General features: G+C 42.0%; 1 protein-coding gene across 1 annotated transcript in view; it reads right to left on the bottom strand.

Annotated features, from left to right (window-relative positions):
• The window catches only part of Kcnj16 (potassium inwardly-rectifying channel, subfamily J, member 16), a 31,417-nt gene extending 15,305 nt beyond the window's left edge, over positions 1-16,112 (bottom strand). The window contains exon 1 of the mRNA XM_006247570.4: positions 15,577-16,112. The gene's annotated coding sequence lies outside the window, so the exon portion shown is untranslated. The remainder of the gene's footprint in view (positions 1-15,576) is intronic.
• Between the last annotated feature and the right edge of the window lie 243 nt (positions 16,113-16,355).

Genomic DNA, 16,355 nt, shown 5'->3' with positions numbered 1-16,355 from the left:
ATATTGTGTATGCCCACGTACTCAGCAATATTTCAAGGGGTGTTACCTCCCAATATACTACCTGAATGTGGTGATTAATTTGAAGTTTACTAACTAGTTTGGGGGATAGGAAGCCCCTACAATGGTTTCTATAGAACCTCCCTATCTGTTCAAGGATAGGTTTTCCAAAAGAGACTTAGTTGACATGGAGTATTCTCCAAAGAGTTTCACTATTAAGAAAGAGAAACTCCTATCCCAGGAAAGTACACTAGATATGCACACCAACCCCAAGAAAGGCATGTCAGAGCAACACAACTATTGGCCCACTTTAGTTCTTCATTCATAGACCTTTAGAATTCTCCCATTTTCTATAAGTGGTAGAAGGGCAGCATTTACTCTTTGTGGGTTGACGGGCATATGCAAATGCTTTTCCTAGTGTTAACTTGGCCTGTTGCATTTCAGACTCCATTATTCTTCTCTACGAAGGTCAGTTTCCCTGCCTTACATCAGGCAACAAAGGGTAGTTGTAACAAAGGACATGCGATCTATGAGGTCTACAGTCTCAATTTTTGGCTTGTTATAGAGTTGTCTCCAGACCTGTTCCAATACATGATTACTTTGTTGACCTAATACATGGTTGAAGTGATGACCAGAATGCACCACGGAAAAGACTGTAAGCTACCAGAGGAAAGACCTTCATTCATCTTTTCATGCCTATATTCCTTGTAGCTAATACAAGACATGGCAGTTGTTCATGGGCTCACTAATTGTAGCTTAGTGGGGAGAGTGAGCAAACACTGGAAAGACATTACTTCCTATCAAAGAAGATAACCAACACCCTGTCAATACTACACTTTTCCAAATTCCAAATCCCAATGATCCTTACTTGTCACTCTTTAATTATCACTCTACAGATATAAAAATAAATGTCTTCGCAAATTTATTTGGAACAACTCTAGGTCTTAGCGTAGCAGTGAAGTACCACTGTGTTACAGAGTTCCCCAGAAGTATGTTCTTGGTAGTAAAGGGTGTTTGCCTAGGACTAGGGGTGTAGATCAGTTGGTAGAGTTCTTGTCCAACATGCAAGAAACCTCACGTTCAATCCTCAGCATCACATACAATGGGTGTAGTGGTACACACCTACACTTCTGGAATCTTCCTGCCACTGGAGCAGGGCCAGCAGCAAAACCAGAAGTTCAAGGCCATATACGGCTACATAGGAAGTCTGAAGACAGCCTGTGCTCTATCAAGTATGTCTCTAAATAAGCAAATAAGTAAAACTTGAAAATAAGAGGTCTTTAAGTTGGTCTATCACTGAATCTTTAGAAATCGGATACTTCTGGTACCAATGCGAATCATTAATTTTTGTAGAGATAGATCCGTATGTGCACATTTATATATGCACATGTACATTTATTGGAACTAGTTTTGAAAACAGGTATTTGTAAAAATAATCTACACAATTGGAGTGGTAGACAAAGTCTGCAGGGATGAGCCTCCTACTTAGATGCCCAGAAACAAGAGTTCAGACCAGGAGACATACACACAAGTGATAGCAAAAGGGTTCTTCAGGTTGTATGTATATATTTAGCCAATTATATGTGAGATATATATTATATATGTGTATGGTAAATATGCATATATTCAGATATAAGTACACATATATGCGCACACACACACACACACACACACACACACACACACACACACACACCAATCATAGTTAAAAAATACAGGCCTTGCTTTAAGAGGAAGCAAAGAAGGGGCACCTGGGAGGAATTGGAGGGAGAAAGGGAAGAAAATAATATAATTACATTTTAATTCTTAAAAATTAAAAAAAAATTACAAATCTAAACTACAGAAATGTGGACTAATCTAGCAGTTCTACTGACAAATCTCATTCTAAAAGTTTATCATGGATGGGCGCAAAAAATCACACCAAATCAGAAGGCTGTTTGTGGTGACTCTGGGTTTTTAACCAGACCATCTGGTAAGCATGGGTAGCTGGCACAATCACACTTACTCTGTAAATATTAAAAGTGATACGGGAAAGCATGTAACACGTGATTCTCCCAAACAGAAACACGGTTAGGAAACAGTTTGCACGATGCAATTTTAAATGTGTTTACACATACCACAGGTGTGATATACAGCAAAATATAAATTGTTACTCTATCAGTTTAGTTATGCTTATTTCCTTTCTTCTTTACCTATATTTGTGATTTGTGTGTTTATATATCTGAACTTTTACAATAGAGACTACAGAGAGGCCTGAGGGAGTAAGGCTACTTGCTGGGCGAGTTCAGATTCCAGAACCCACGGAAACAACATGGGACATTTCAGTGCACCTTTGACCCCAGCACTGTGACTGGGGAACGATAGATTGCAGGATGTCTGGGACTTGCTGGCCACCAGCCTAGATCCAGAATCAGTGAGTGAGAGTCCCTGTCTCAATGGAATAAGGCAGAGTGGTACATCAAGACACGTCCACTCTGCTCTATCACACATGTGCGTATACCACACACTTGCACCATGCGTGCACACACAGAGAGAGAGAGAGAGAGAGAGAGAGAGAGAGAGAGAGAGAGAGAGAGAGAGATTGAGGGAGAAATTGAGAGAATAGATTTTTACTGTAAACAAATCCTTTGTAAAAGGAAATCCAGGTATTTTCAGTTCAAATTTGAAACCTGCCAATTCTGAAGCCCTGTAAAGAAAAACATACAAACCGAGAGCAATCTACAAGCATTTATTAGACCTTTTTAAAAAGGAAGCTATAAATAGCCCAGAGAAGCAGACAGCCTTACAGACATCTAAAGTCAGACATCGATGCGGTAATTTTTGCTGGAACAATTCGCAGAAACAAATATAGTGACATTTAATTCCTCTAAGTAAAACCAGATCTCCTTTGAAACGCAGAGGTTGGGGAAGAGGGAGTTGATCTCATCTGGACACTGAGAACAACTGGGGAACCCATGCAAGCTGTCAGTAACCTATCAGGTCTACATAAGAGCAGCGTCGGTTCTAAGGGTCGTGGAAGCACACGTGTCCCTTTTAGTACTAACTTCCCTGCCTTGCCCCATTCCAGACCCTACTAAAGTGCTAATACCTCTGAATCTTGACTTAATAGAGTCAAGCCTGTTTTCAGAATCTTTTATCTTAGGAAATAAAATACTAAAAACTTATTTTTAATACATGTAATAAATAATATTAGAAACCTTCAGGTAACTGAACAGCAGTATAGTCTATAAGGACAGACTTTGAAACTCCAAAGAAAGTGGAAAAAATGCCACCCTCAGTTAAGATGTGCATTGGTCAACATAGTCGAAATTAGCCAGTTCTTACTGAATGAATCTTGATGCACTCTGTTCCTGTACAAACCTGCACAGAGGATGGCATTGTGCTGTGTTTGAATGTGTGGTCCTCTCACAACTTGCCTTTAAATTCCCAGAGGAGTACATGGCGCTCGCCAATTCTGGGGTTGTTTTAGCTTCATCCTTGTGCTATGATGGCACCAAATGATTCCTGCACACCCTCAGGGACTCCGGTCTCCTCGACTTCTTAACTTTTTTTTTTTTTTTTTTTTTTTTACTGAGACTAGCTATGGAAAGATAAGAATTTCAGTTCAAATGTTTGATGGCTCCCTGGGCAGCCTTGGCATTTTTAGACGAGGTTAGGATGTCCAGAATTGAATTTGTTTGTTTGTTCGCTTCTTTGGATTTTGCATTGACCTTTACGAGCCGGTGCTCGCTCGCCTGCACCTTTGGGGGAAGTGCCACTCTGGGCAGAAAATTAAATCGTGCTATGGACCCTGTTCTTGACAGACACGGAACTTATTACAGGTTCAACAGCAGAGCTCACAGCTACGACTACTTCAGATGAATCCAACAACACGAATCGAGGTCGTCTTTTGCAGAACATCAGTCTCTTCAAGTATATGTTTCTACGTGGAGAGCGTTAGGTGCCATTATGGTGAGCATATCCACAGTGAATGCTAAGACGGGCAACTTCAAAGACTTGTTTAAAAGTTCCCTTTCACATCTAATCGTCTTGGCCTTCAGGTTCCTTCAGGAAGAAGTGACAGAACACTCCAGAAGAAACTCCTAGGATTGCTAAGAATAGAAAGCATGTGGTACCCAGCATTCACTCCCCCTGCCCCCAAGGATAAAAAAGCAGTCTTCATTGTGGCTCCAACGCCAGGTTGCCTAGGACTGACCCGTAATAGATTCCAGACCGTTTTATTTGAAAGCTGCTTTGATTAGACCTGCGAGTGCATTCCCAAACAAACGTACCTTATGGAAAGCACATGTGGCCACGACCTTTGACCTTCCCGGCTCAGTATTAACGGTATTCCAACAGAAACCGAACTCCTGGGTCTCTGTTTCTATTTTCTCATCTGTGATGAGGGCCTGCGAACTGTCCTCTTTGGCAACGAGAAGGGTATTTATTAGTCTGTTGTATCTGCCGGGAATCGGTGAACTCACAGATGTGTTATGCTTGTAGACTAGGAACTCCCTGGATAGTGTCTACAACTTCTCTGACCTTTAAATGATTCAGTTTCTGTTTTAAGTTGTCAAAATGAAAAGTCAGGACATCTTTATTGGGGAAGAAAATGAAGCAACTGTTATCGTTTGTTGGCTCAACTCCCATCTCTTCCCCATGGACACAGAAAACTGAGAGGCCTTAAAATACGAGATAAGATACCTTTCCTGGGTGATCCAGATACACGGTCTCTTAAGGATTCTGTGCGGTGCACACTGTTAGCGATTGGGATGAGCTTTCTATCGGTGTGTGCCTTCTCATGCCTCCTTAGGTGGGAGGCATGAGCCCTGAATAGCTTACAGATGATTTAGGTAGATGCTTAGACTAAACTACATTCGATCGACTCTTGAATTTCCACGAATCTGATTTTCTATGCTGCTGCTTCTCACCATAGGTTTAGTCCCATGGTGGTGCTGTAGACTAACCCGGCCTGACCTGATTTCAAAAGTCTGAATTCATTCTTCGTGAATGTCTGCACAAAGTGACAGCCCAAATCAGTGCTGTTTTCCTTAGAAAGGCAAGTGATATATGTCTTGGGCCCAGTGTTTCTCAGGCTAGAATATCCTGGTAACTAGAGAGTCAGTGTAAGGGTTGAGACAGGCACTTTTGAATTATATCAGCATGTAAAGGGGCAAAATTTTCTCCGGAGTGTCTGTGTCACAGCCCAATGTCCCTATGCCTATAAGTGGTTTTAAAGAGCATAGAAATGGTTTTATGTATTCAACTTAATCAGTTCTCAACTGTATCTGTGATGCTTTAGACTAAGGATTGGGACGATTCTTTTTGCTTCTGAGAAGTTTCAGTCTTAGTCTACCTGAGGTGTTCTGTTCAAACAGCTCTCTCAAAAGGCAGACCTTTGTGGGAGAATAGGATCACAGTGACTGCGGGTAAGGCTCCATGCAGAAAAAAGGCGGGTGGCTAAGCTTGAGTCCTTCCCAGCATCTAAGACTCTGGTGCACATCTTAACATTATGCCTGTGTGGCTAACTCTGCTTCCCTAGGCATGGCCACGCATAGATAAACTGTAAAAGGAAAATGATAAGAAATCGAATTGTGTTTGTACAGAACACCCATTCGTGTACCCGGGAGGCTATTCACACTGGCTTTGTGTTCCCTAAAGTCCATGATCACATAAAGATCTTGAATGTAAATTGCTGAGTTAAAAAAAAAAGCAGTTTAGGAATTCAAACTTTAATGCCTAAGTCTAATTCATTCAGCAGGCAGTGTGCCTATGAAAATCCGTGTGATACTTGGCTCAAATTAATGCGTTTCCCTCCGTGCCAATCAAAACGGTTTTTTCTCCCGCCAAGAATTTACACAACATAGCAATCTGGTGAACAAATCCTAATGTGTTTTGAAGCTTCAGAAACATTTAGCTACTAATGGTATTAAAGATTAGCTACAACCATCTCAACTGTAGTCCATGTGCCTCCCCTCCCACTACCGCCGCCTGCTTTTGGTTTGAAGTTACCTGGGGAAGGACGCAGAGATGAACCAAGTATTTTCTTTGGAAATGAAATTTGATTTTGCTATCACTTAGCCAAAATGCCATTTTACATCAACATGGGATGAATATTATTTGCAAGAAATTCACTTAATAATATGTCCAGAAATTCTTTTGAGACTTAAAATGGAAGAGTACAGTAAGTTCGTGTCTTGTTTTGTTCGTTTGTTGTTGTTGTTCTCATTCATATAATTTAAAAGCAGAGGGAAAAGTACTGTTTTGATGTTTCTGTTTCTAAGATGTAAAAGTTGACTAGCATTTGGGGCTCCTGCATCTCTTGTAAGTTTCATGTAGGAGCAAGTGGAGACCATAATTGAAAGGAAAAAAAAATTGAAGGGTTGAGGCAAAGCTCAGGGGTAAAGTGCTTGCCTAGCATGTGTGAGACCACACACACACACACACACACACACACACACACACACACACACTCACACTCACACGCATGCACACACACGATTAGAAACCAGCCCCTCCACGGCAGATTTCCAGCTGGCTGTGACTGTCCCCATGCCAGCTCCCACATCCACAAACATTTTTTTTAAAGGACACATAGCAGGGTAAGAAAATATTTGTGCTTTTATTCATTCACATTTGGTTAAATGGCATTAAAAACTTTTGCAAGCCAAGAACTATAAAGCTGACTCTATCGCCCCTAAGCCTCTGGGATTTCCACTTGGATCCCAGCGCTGCAAAAACATGGCAAGACTATGGGTCTGCTGACTCCATGGAGTAAGGCAGGTCTCACCTCCCACTCTGAGAAGGTCCCCTTCTCTCCGAAGACTCCCTTGCATAAAAGCAACGCATTGAGACCTTTGGCCTTGCCTCTCCGTGGCCTTGCTTCTCTGTTTCCCAGAGCAGTTTTTTCTTTCAGTTCTATATAATAGCACTAATCAAATATCAACGGATAAGCAACGATGGCCAGGGTGTCAAAAAGTACGACCTAGCAGTGTGGGACAGCCTTGCAGACCATTGGTGAAATCAATCAAGATTCCTCATTACCTGTTTCTGCTCTTAGGGACACTGCCCCCAGCCCTCGCCTCCAGCACATCTTCAGCTGCTCTCTCGTGGTTTCAGGGCCTAGCCACTTACTCTGGCTTCCTAATGATAATCATACAAGGCGAGTTTCAATAAATCATTGTTTTGAACTTACAACGCTTTCATTTTATGTTTGCTGTACTTGTACTGTGTTCCACGGCGGGAAGGGGGACCGAACCCAGACACAACATAGACTGAGCAAACCCCCTGAATTACCGTCCATCATTCCCTTTCCTCCCTACTTCTCTCTTCCTTCATCACCTCTTTGTTCCCCTAGACTGTTGTGCTGTGTGTGTGTGTGTGTGATTTTATGTACCCATATAAATTCTCAAAAACCACATATGAAAAAGTACATATCAGTCTGAGACTAGCTTAATTTTCTTAATATGATTATCTCTAATTGTATCCATTTTCCTACAAAAAGATATGACTTCCTTCTTTTTTTATGGCCACAAGAATTCTACAGTACATTTTATTTATTCCTCTCTTTCCTCTGTTGTTGGACAGAACACATGTGAAGCTGGTCCCAGTGCCCATGCACTAACCTTACAAAGACTGCTCAGAAATCGGCACAGAATTTATAATTCCATTTCTGTGGTAAGACACAGATATATCTAGCACTAATAAGGCTCACTTATGACACTAGCACCTTTTAATTTTCTGTTCTTGTTCTTGTTCTTGTTTGGGTTTGGGGACCTCACTATGTCACCCTGGCTGCTCACTATGTAGACCAGGCAAGATGCCTCTGACTCTGCCTCCCAAGTGTTGGGATTAAAGGTTTCCAGTTTCTGGGCCAACATCCCCCTTCTATATGGGTGTTCCCCTCCCCATCCTCCCCCCATTACCACCCTTCCCCCAACAATCCCGTTCACTGAGGGTTCAGTCTTGGCAGGACCAAGGGCTTCCCCTTCCACTGGTGCTCTTACTAGGCTATTGATTGCTACCTATGAGGTTTGAGCCCAGGGTCAGTCCATGTATAGTCTTTGGGTAGTGGCTTAGTCCTGGAAGCTCTGGTTGGTTGGCATTGTTGTTTGTATGGGGTCTCAAGCCCCTTCAAGCTCTTTCAATCCTTTCTCTGATTCCTTCAATGGGGGCCGTTATATTTTTATATGTTGGCAATTAACTATCTACAAACCAAATGAGGTAGTTTACTAAAGAGTATGCCAAGAAAACTAGGATTGCAATTCAGTTCTCTATAACTAGACTGCATGATACAATGAGATCAATGCTGACACCCTGGGATTGTCAGTCTTTTGTATATAGGGACTGAATCTGGTTCCTAGAATTAAACGGATTCGATTCTGTTCTTCTGTCTCCGGGTGCCAGGTTGTGGCAAGCTATTTCAGCTTACGTGAGAAGCTTCATCTACACCACCAGTGTACACATATGCATTGAGTAACGATCAGCTCACAAACCCTGGGTGGATCAAATCATTAAGATTCTAAAGATTGGCAGGGGAGGCCAAAGGATGCTCAGACCCCAGACAGCACTATCATTGATAATTACCCCACTGATGCCTTGTTATGGACAGTGTTTTCCCGTGTGAGATTAACCCATCCAGTGATGAGATGAGAGGCAAGATTCCTTGCCTCTGGATACCCTTTGGAGTTAAGCAAAACAATTGAAACACAATGGGAAATACAATTCAATGGGGATGATGTCATCAAATGACCTGAGGAAAGTGGCAAGGATAAAGCTTCCTCCTGCACACATCCCAAGTATACAGCCTTATCTCGGTGTCGATTCCTTCTGCGGGCAGCCGTGTATGTGTGGGGAATGTATGTATGTGCATGTTTGTGTTATATGTATGTATATATGTGGATGAGTATGTGATGTGTTTGTATGTGTATGATGTGTGTATGCGTGTGTGATGTGTGATATGTGTATGTGTGTGAGTGTGTAGGTATGCAGAATGCAAAACTGGTTCTTTCTTGCCACTTTATTTTCTGTAGTGCACTATCCCAATCACAGTTTCCCCTCACTTCAGTCCTCCTAGTCCCTTCTCCTTTCCCCCCTCTCTTCAGATCCACTCCTTCATTTCCCTTCAGAAAAGAGCAGGCCTCCTGGAAAATCAACCCTACATGGCACATTGCATAACGTGTTACACTAAGAGTTGGCACGTACCCTCACATTGAGGCTAAATGAGGCAACCTGGTAGGAGGAAAAGGGTCCCAAAAGCAGACATAAGAGTCAGAGACAGCCCCACTCCCCCACTCTTAGGATTCCAACCAGAACACTAGGCTAAACAACCATAACATATACGCAGAGTACTTAGCTCAGACCCGGATAGGCTCCCTGGTGGTTGGTTCAATTTGTGTTAGCCTCTGTGGGCCCTGCTTAGTTGATTCCGTGGGACATGCTCCTGTGTGTCCTCCACCCCTCTGGCTCGTACAATCTTTACCCCCTTCTTCCCTGGAGTTCCCTGAGCTCCACTGGATCTTTGATGGCTGTGGATCTCTGCAGCTACTCTGATCAATTGCTATACTCAGCCTCTCTGATGAAGATTATGGTAGGCTCCAGTGTATCAACATAGCAGAATATCATTAGAAATAATTTCATTGACCATTTCTTTGCTGGTCATGTTTAGTTTTATCCAGGGTCTCTGGGCTATCAAGCCTTTGGTTCCTTGGTGTCTACTTGTGAGTTTCAGCATCAGTCAACAACTCAATCCTCCTCCACATAATCTCAAGATTTTCTGTGGATAGCCTAAGGCCATTTTCACTAAACTAAAAAGATCATCCACTTTCTGTAACAAGGACATTCTCAAATTGTGATTGCATACCTTCTAGTGGCATTTAATAATGTTTTAGAATTATTATATACAAGAAAGATGGGGTTACTGAGGCCTGACCCCAAATCAAAGGGTCTTCTTTGTCAGTGTCAGCCCAGCATCATTTAAATAAAAAGATATTTACCCCACAACAGATAACTGAGGAGATAGTGTCAGGCAAAATTAGACAGAATTCCTGAGGTTATGTAGGTCAAATGACACAAAAGATTACTTAATGGGGTTGGCTGGATGTCTCAATCAATACATTCCTTGGGGCCAACATAAAAGGTTGACACACAAAAGCCAGGAGTAACAGTGTACACCTCTAACCCTAGGACCTGGGAGCCAGAGACAGGTGGATTTCTGCAGCTCATGGTTGGTCAGCCTGGCCAACTTGGTAAGCCTTAGCTTCTTGAGAGCTGCTGCCTTGAGTTAAATGTGGAAAGCAGTAGAGGGAGATACCAGATGTTGACCTCCACATACATATGCAACACCATCAGAAACACATGTACCTCTATGTGCACATGATACACACGCAAAAGTTTAGTTAAGAGAGAAGGATTTAGTCTATGAACCTACCATACAATGTGGGGGCTATGATAAGCAATGTGTTTTAGTGTTTCAATTTGCCAAGAAATAGGTTTTAAATGCTCTTATCACAAAATTTATGGGAAACTTTGCCTTTCTACAGTATACAGTTTGTGTGTGTGTTCATTATTTCTCAATTAAAATTAACAAATAAAACTGGAGGTTTGGTTATAACCTAAAGACAGGCATTTCCACCTTCTCCAAAGATAATGTCTCTCAAGAGAATAGAAAGAAGACAGCCACCTGAGTCTGTAAGAATTCACTGCTGATGCAGATCAACCACAGGTTATGGTACAAAGTCTTCACAGAATCTTGCATGTGGTTCTAGAGAGCTCAGCAGAGTGGAGTGGGGAAGGAGTTCTCTTGTTAGGGGAAGTGAGTAATGATCTTCTGAGTTACAAATCAGAAGCATCTGAATTCATGGATGTTACAATGGCCAGCATAGTGAAGGACAATGCCCTAGAGTTTGACATTGTACACTGAAGGATATTCACTGGGCATACAGAAAACTTAGATCTTGAAGGACAGAAAATTCATGCACCTTCTTGGGGAAAATGTATGGAGCAAAAACTGACAGGTCTTTTCATTAACTTCATGGACAAGGAAAGAAGAACCTATAGTTAAGGAATTTAGAGAACTCACTACACGTAGGGTGAAGATTAAGACTAGCAAGCATTACATACCGCATGTCCTAAGCATGAAGTTGAGTCTAGGATTTCCACATACGACCATACAGAAATAATGGCACAATCCTCAGCCAGAGAAGACCTTAAGTGTCAGGCACACCAGACCAGGAATATGCTTACTTTTCCCAATTATCCTGAGAACCAGCATCAATACCATCCTCTTCCTCCAATACAGAAATGATGCTTAACTGGCTTGGTAATCTTTCCAGTATCAACAGAAACTATGGAGAGAAAAGGAGTACAAGGAACTCATCTCATTCCATTGCCTAAGACTTGTGCTATGAAGAACTTTACCACTGAGACACATCCATCCTTCTGTGATGTCACTACCGCTTTAAGCTATTATAAGATAAGAAGTTGTTGGAGGTGAAATTATTGTTCAGTTGTCTTTAGACACCCATTCCTATAACATAGGCTTAGGTTCAGGACAGAATTAACTGCTAGGAATGTTGGCTGGATCCCGAGATATGCTACAGAGCCTTGCTGGTAAGAGTCTTGGGATAGCTCAGCTCAGAACTAGGAGCTGAGAGAACTCTACATGAGATCTAACAGCCTCGAATGAAGGGGCTGGAGGTCACAGGCAAGGAAATTAAAGGAGAGAGTCCCTAATTGCTCATCTGAATTAAACCCAGCTACAGAACAAACAAACAAACAGTGAAACACAGACAAAGGCAAATCGAGAGAACAAGAAGCATCTTTGCCAGAAGAGTCGAGGCAACTCTTCAACAAACAGAGAAAGAAAAAGAATAGATTTTGATCAGCAAAGAATCTCCAGTGAAAATAATTACAAGGTTGTTTAGGTGGAGATATTTTATACATAAGGGTATACTGGCGGTATTGTGTTTTTGAAGACAGGCCTCTGTGACTTTAAAGATGAAAGTAGGAAGTAATACAAGAACTAGTGAAGGAGAAACCACTGAAGATATACACTCTCGTATTGAAAATCCTTGTCAAGCATCATCGTAAAACAGCTTTTTCTAGGTTGGAGATGCCCATCGCTGTCTTGGAGTTGAGCGGCTATCGGCACCCACAAAATACCTCTTAAGATCAAGGTTATTGGCATAACCTACAGAAGGAGCAGGAAGGGTCATGACATCTACCAGCCTCTCTCCTTCAGACCCCAGTGATCCCTGTTGACAATGTGGCAATTGACTGAGGTGGGCTTTCTTTTTTTTTTTTCTTTTTTCTTTTTTTCGGAGCTGGGGACCGAACCCAGGGCCTTGCGCTTGCTAGGCAAGCGCTCTACCACTGAGCTAAATCCCCAACCCAAGAGGTGGGCTTTCTTGGTAGAGCAGCTGACCATCCGTTGCTCAAGGTACCTCTCAGTAGTGTAACTGCCTTTTGAGTCACCCATGTTCCTATAAGTGACTACAGAAACCTCATAGGTTCACCCTTCTAGACCGGAAGGGAAGTCTTTCTTTGATCTGTAGATGATATATTGAGACACTTTAGTCCTTTCCTTATGTTTTCTAAGAAAACTTTACCTAACACATATCAACTAAGCTCTATATAAGGCGAGCTAGATTTTCAGAGATACCAAAAACATGACTCTGCTCCAAGCAGCCAGCACCTTGCATATAGAAATGGCAAATCCACATATTAATGCAACAGACACGGTGGCCCAGCTTCGTGATGCTTAGTCTAAGAACTGCTTACCGAGTATGCAAGGTTACAGATTTAATACCCACATCAACAAATAATGTTTTGCCACTAATGTTTTCAACAATAGACACCATGCTGGGACTATTTGTTTGAGATTTGTGTAATCAAAGGATTTGTGGAGGAATTTCCTGCATTTGTGAGGAGCTGGGCTAGACAACTCTGGAGTTCTCTTTTAACAGTAAGAGGCTAAACATTTTTGTTAACAAGTACAGGAGGTACTTACTCCAGTATTAGAGATGAACAATGGTGAGTGGGTGCCTAAGAAGATTAAAACTGAAACAGTGTCACAAAAACTCCATGAGTTCATTAGGATCCAAGCACTGGAACCTTCTGATTTAAAAGGAGAAGTAAGTGCTTTATTGTCATACGGACAGGAAAAGTTGTCCCCTTTCGTGTCTGCTTGCTATCTTTGTGCTTGATCAATGCTGACATTTTTGGCTTAGATGAGCTGTATTCATTTTTATTTTGTGATCTGCCTGCAGCTCAAACCTCAAAAACAAATCAACAGTAGGATGAGAAAGAGTTTGCATGTGACTGGGGGTCTTCTGAGCAATCATGAAGGAGAACTTAGAATGCTATACTTGGTAGCACATACTAATAATTATCACAGTACTTGGGAAACAGAGGCAGACAGGTCACTAACAGTTCAAGGTCAGTATAGTCTACACCAAGTGTTCTAGTTAAGCTATGGTTGTATAAGGAGACTGTCTTAAACAGGACAAAACAAACATAATGGCATATGAAACGCTCAAGAACTACACATGACTCTGGGTCAGTCAGTAACTTGTGAACTCCAGGAGCCCCTGATGCCCTGCAAGGCTGGGAGTACTGCCTTTTGTAAATGAGCAAAATCCTGTTTTATTTACCTGTACCCTGGGAGGGACTCCAAGTGTTCTTATCATCTGACACGGCGAATACGCCATTTCTCAAACCAAACAGTGTCTTCACCTCACTTACTCAGAGTCGGTTCCAAGGAACAGACCGATTCCCAACTGAATCTCATCATAAGCATTGACTTCTTACAACCCAGGCTAATTATTTTGCCCCTCTAAAAAACTAATTGTAAAATATGAAATCTGTGAAATAACAGAGATCCTCTTAATGTTTATAAATCAGACACTAAGCTTAAGTACTTGGGTCGAACAAGGGCTGATTTGAAACAGCCACCTGATAGGCATAGAGAAAGACACCCGGCTAGATTCATTCAGTAATGGATGCCTTAATGTGGCCCGACTTAAGAGATCAGAATATAAAATGGTTCATCTTTATTACATCAATACACAGAAGAGAATTTGCCCGGCCCTAAATCCACCTGACCCTGTTTCTTCCTCATGCCAGGCCATACCGTCTCTGACCTTAGGTGCATCACTAACTGTAGAGACTGTGCTCATCAGCGGAGTAAGGCACAGGGGTGGAACGCAGCTATCAAAAAGCAAAATCCATGGCAGCAACACATCACAGTTGACATTTTGTTGGAACTACCTCCTGTTTTTTTATCTTTTATCCCACTTTCCCCATTACAAATTTGCAATTGGCTGGTATTTTTCTCAAATAACAAACGGAGTTGCTCGGACCTGAGCGATTTGTTGGAATGTCACTCTGAGTTTAACCATTGAATCAAGAGACTCTTTATACCAGAATTTCCCTCCTCTAAAAAATGGAGCTAATAACAGTTATCTCTGTGTAGTTTATGGTCCTGAGGTGCCAGGTACTATACCACAGAGGTTATATACTATCTAGGGACAGATACTGTTAAAGGCTTTTCTGAAGGAGGTGGTTAGAAACTGCAAACCTTGGAAAGGTCACTGCTGATAGGCAGCCAATTATGATAAGATGGTAAGCTTTCATAAGCTCTGTAGATGCTGTCTCAGCCTTTTGTGAGTTCTCAGCATGACTTGAAGACTCATAGGCATTGAAGAAGGAAATGGAACTTTTGAAAGGCAAAGACTCATGTTCTCTATAAATAATAAACACTTATGGCCATATCCATGATCCTGAACCTACATGGTCTTAGAATTTCCACCCAGTCAAACTGTATCCTTTCTGATGGATGTCTTTTCTACAAGTGAAATGAAAACTTATAGACATAAGATAGCCTGAGTGCCATTTACTCCATAGTAACTCTCAGATATGAAAATTGAAATAAAAGAATTCATAGAAGAAAAACATTAGTAGAAAGCCTGGTGATTTTTTTTATCTCTAAAGCATATTTCAATGTTTAGGGAATGGGGCATTGCTCCTCACTAAAGACCTACAAGTAGTTAATTTTAACATACATTTCATAATAACGTGTGCCCACGTTTTTAGTGGTGGGGGATGTAGTTACAACAAAGCAGTGCAGAAGCGTGACCCGTCTTACAATTTCACGTCCTTCCTCTTGCTTTGTTGTCCCTTAGAGGCAGTGGAAGGGTGACAAAGACATACAGCACAGCTTTGTTTTACTCCTGCCTGCTGACAAAGGAAATTAAAGATTCACTTCTGCCACACCAGCCACGTCAATAAGCCAGACTAGCAGTCCACTGATGAAGCCGCTCCTTTCTGTCTTCCTCTGAATGTTACTTCTCTTAAGAATTCTCTAAATGGCACTTGCTTTCTCGTTGTGTTTGCTTCAGCCCTCCCTAGTGATGATATGAAAAGAACAACGGATCCCAGCCATTAGACTGTGGAGTAATAAAGTATGACTACATAGGCCATGGACGATGCAAGCACCCAACAAAAGCCTCTATGCTGAAAGAGTAAACTTAAAGGAACAGACAGACAAATGAGCAAACAGCCCAGGCTTAGATCAGTTTGTACATGACAGCAAGGTCTTACCTTAGTTACAGATCCCAACCCTGGGGCCTTTTCATCTACAACACGACTGCGCAGATACACCTCATGATCTCTTCTCTGCGCTCTTCCAGTTCCCCTTCTGAGGCTGCCAGCACCTACCACCATGGAGATGAGAAACCCCACAGCAGAATCTCCTTCTGTTTTGCCTTTCCGGCCACATTCAGTACAGACAAAAGCCAGAGTTCTCAGCGTTACTTGACTGAATCGACACTTTCTTTAACTGGTTCCCATGCCTACTCATGGTAGAGATGCCTGCCAATGGGGGCTGACAGAAAACAAGAAACTAGGAGAAATACCCTTTCTCTATGCTCATTTACAACACAGTCTTTGATCACAGCTCTAGGAGCCTGTTAAATGACAAGAATCCCTCAAATTACCAAGTGGCCACATGCTGCCCCCTAAACATCGCATTGACCCAGAAGGCTGAATCCTCTCCTGCTGACATCTGAGGGCTGGTACAACTTCATCCAAATCTGATCTTTTTATGTGTGGGCTCTCTCACTGTCACAGTAGAGTTTTCTGTGAAAACACACACCCTGTCTGACTATGTAACCCTATACCAAAGGCAAACAGCCTCTTGCCCAACATCATCTCGCATGGGTTCCGAGGTGGTAGGTGACCCTAGAGAAATTATCAACAACCTTTGTATTAGTTCCAAGGACATTAAATGTTCTCTGGAAACTGTTCTCATTTGTGGTTGTTTTCTTTGCTTTCTTTCCTTTGGGGGTAAAAGAAGGAATGAGTCACTTACTTACTGTCCA

Source organism: Rattus norvegicus, chromosome 10 (assembly GCF_036323735.1).
Source record: "Rattus norvegicus strain BN/NHsdMcwi chromosome 10, GRCr8, whole genome shotgun sequence".
NCBI lineage: Eukaryota > Metazoa > Chordata > Mammalia > Rodentia > Muridae > Rattus > Rattus norvegicus.
The sequence above is the reverse complement of the archived record's forward strand: the minus strand, read 5'-3'. Positions and strand labels throughout refer to the sequence as shown.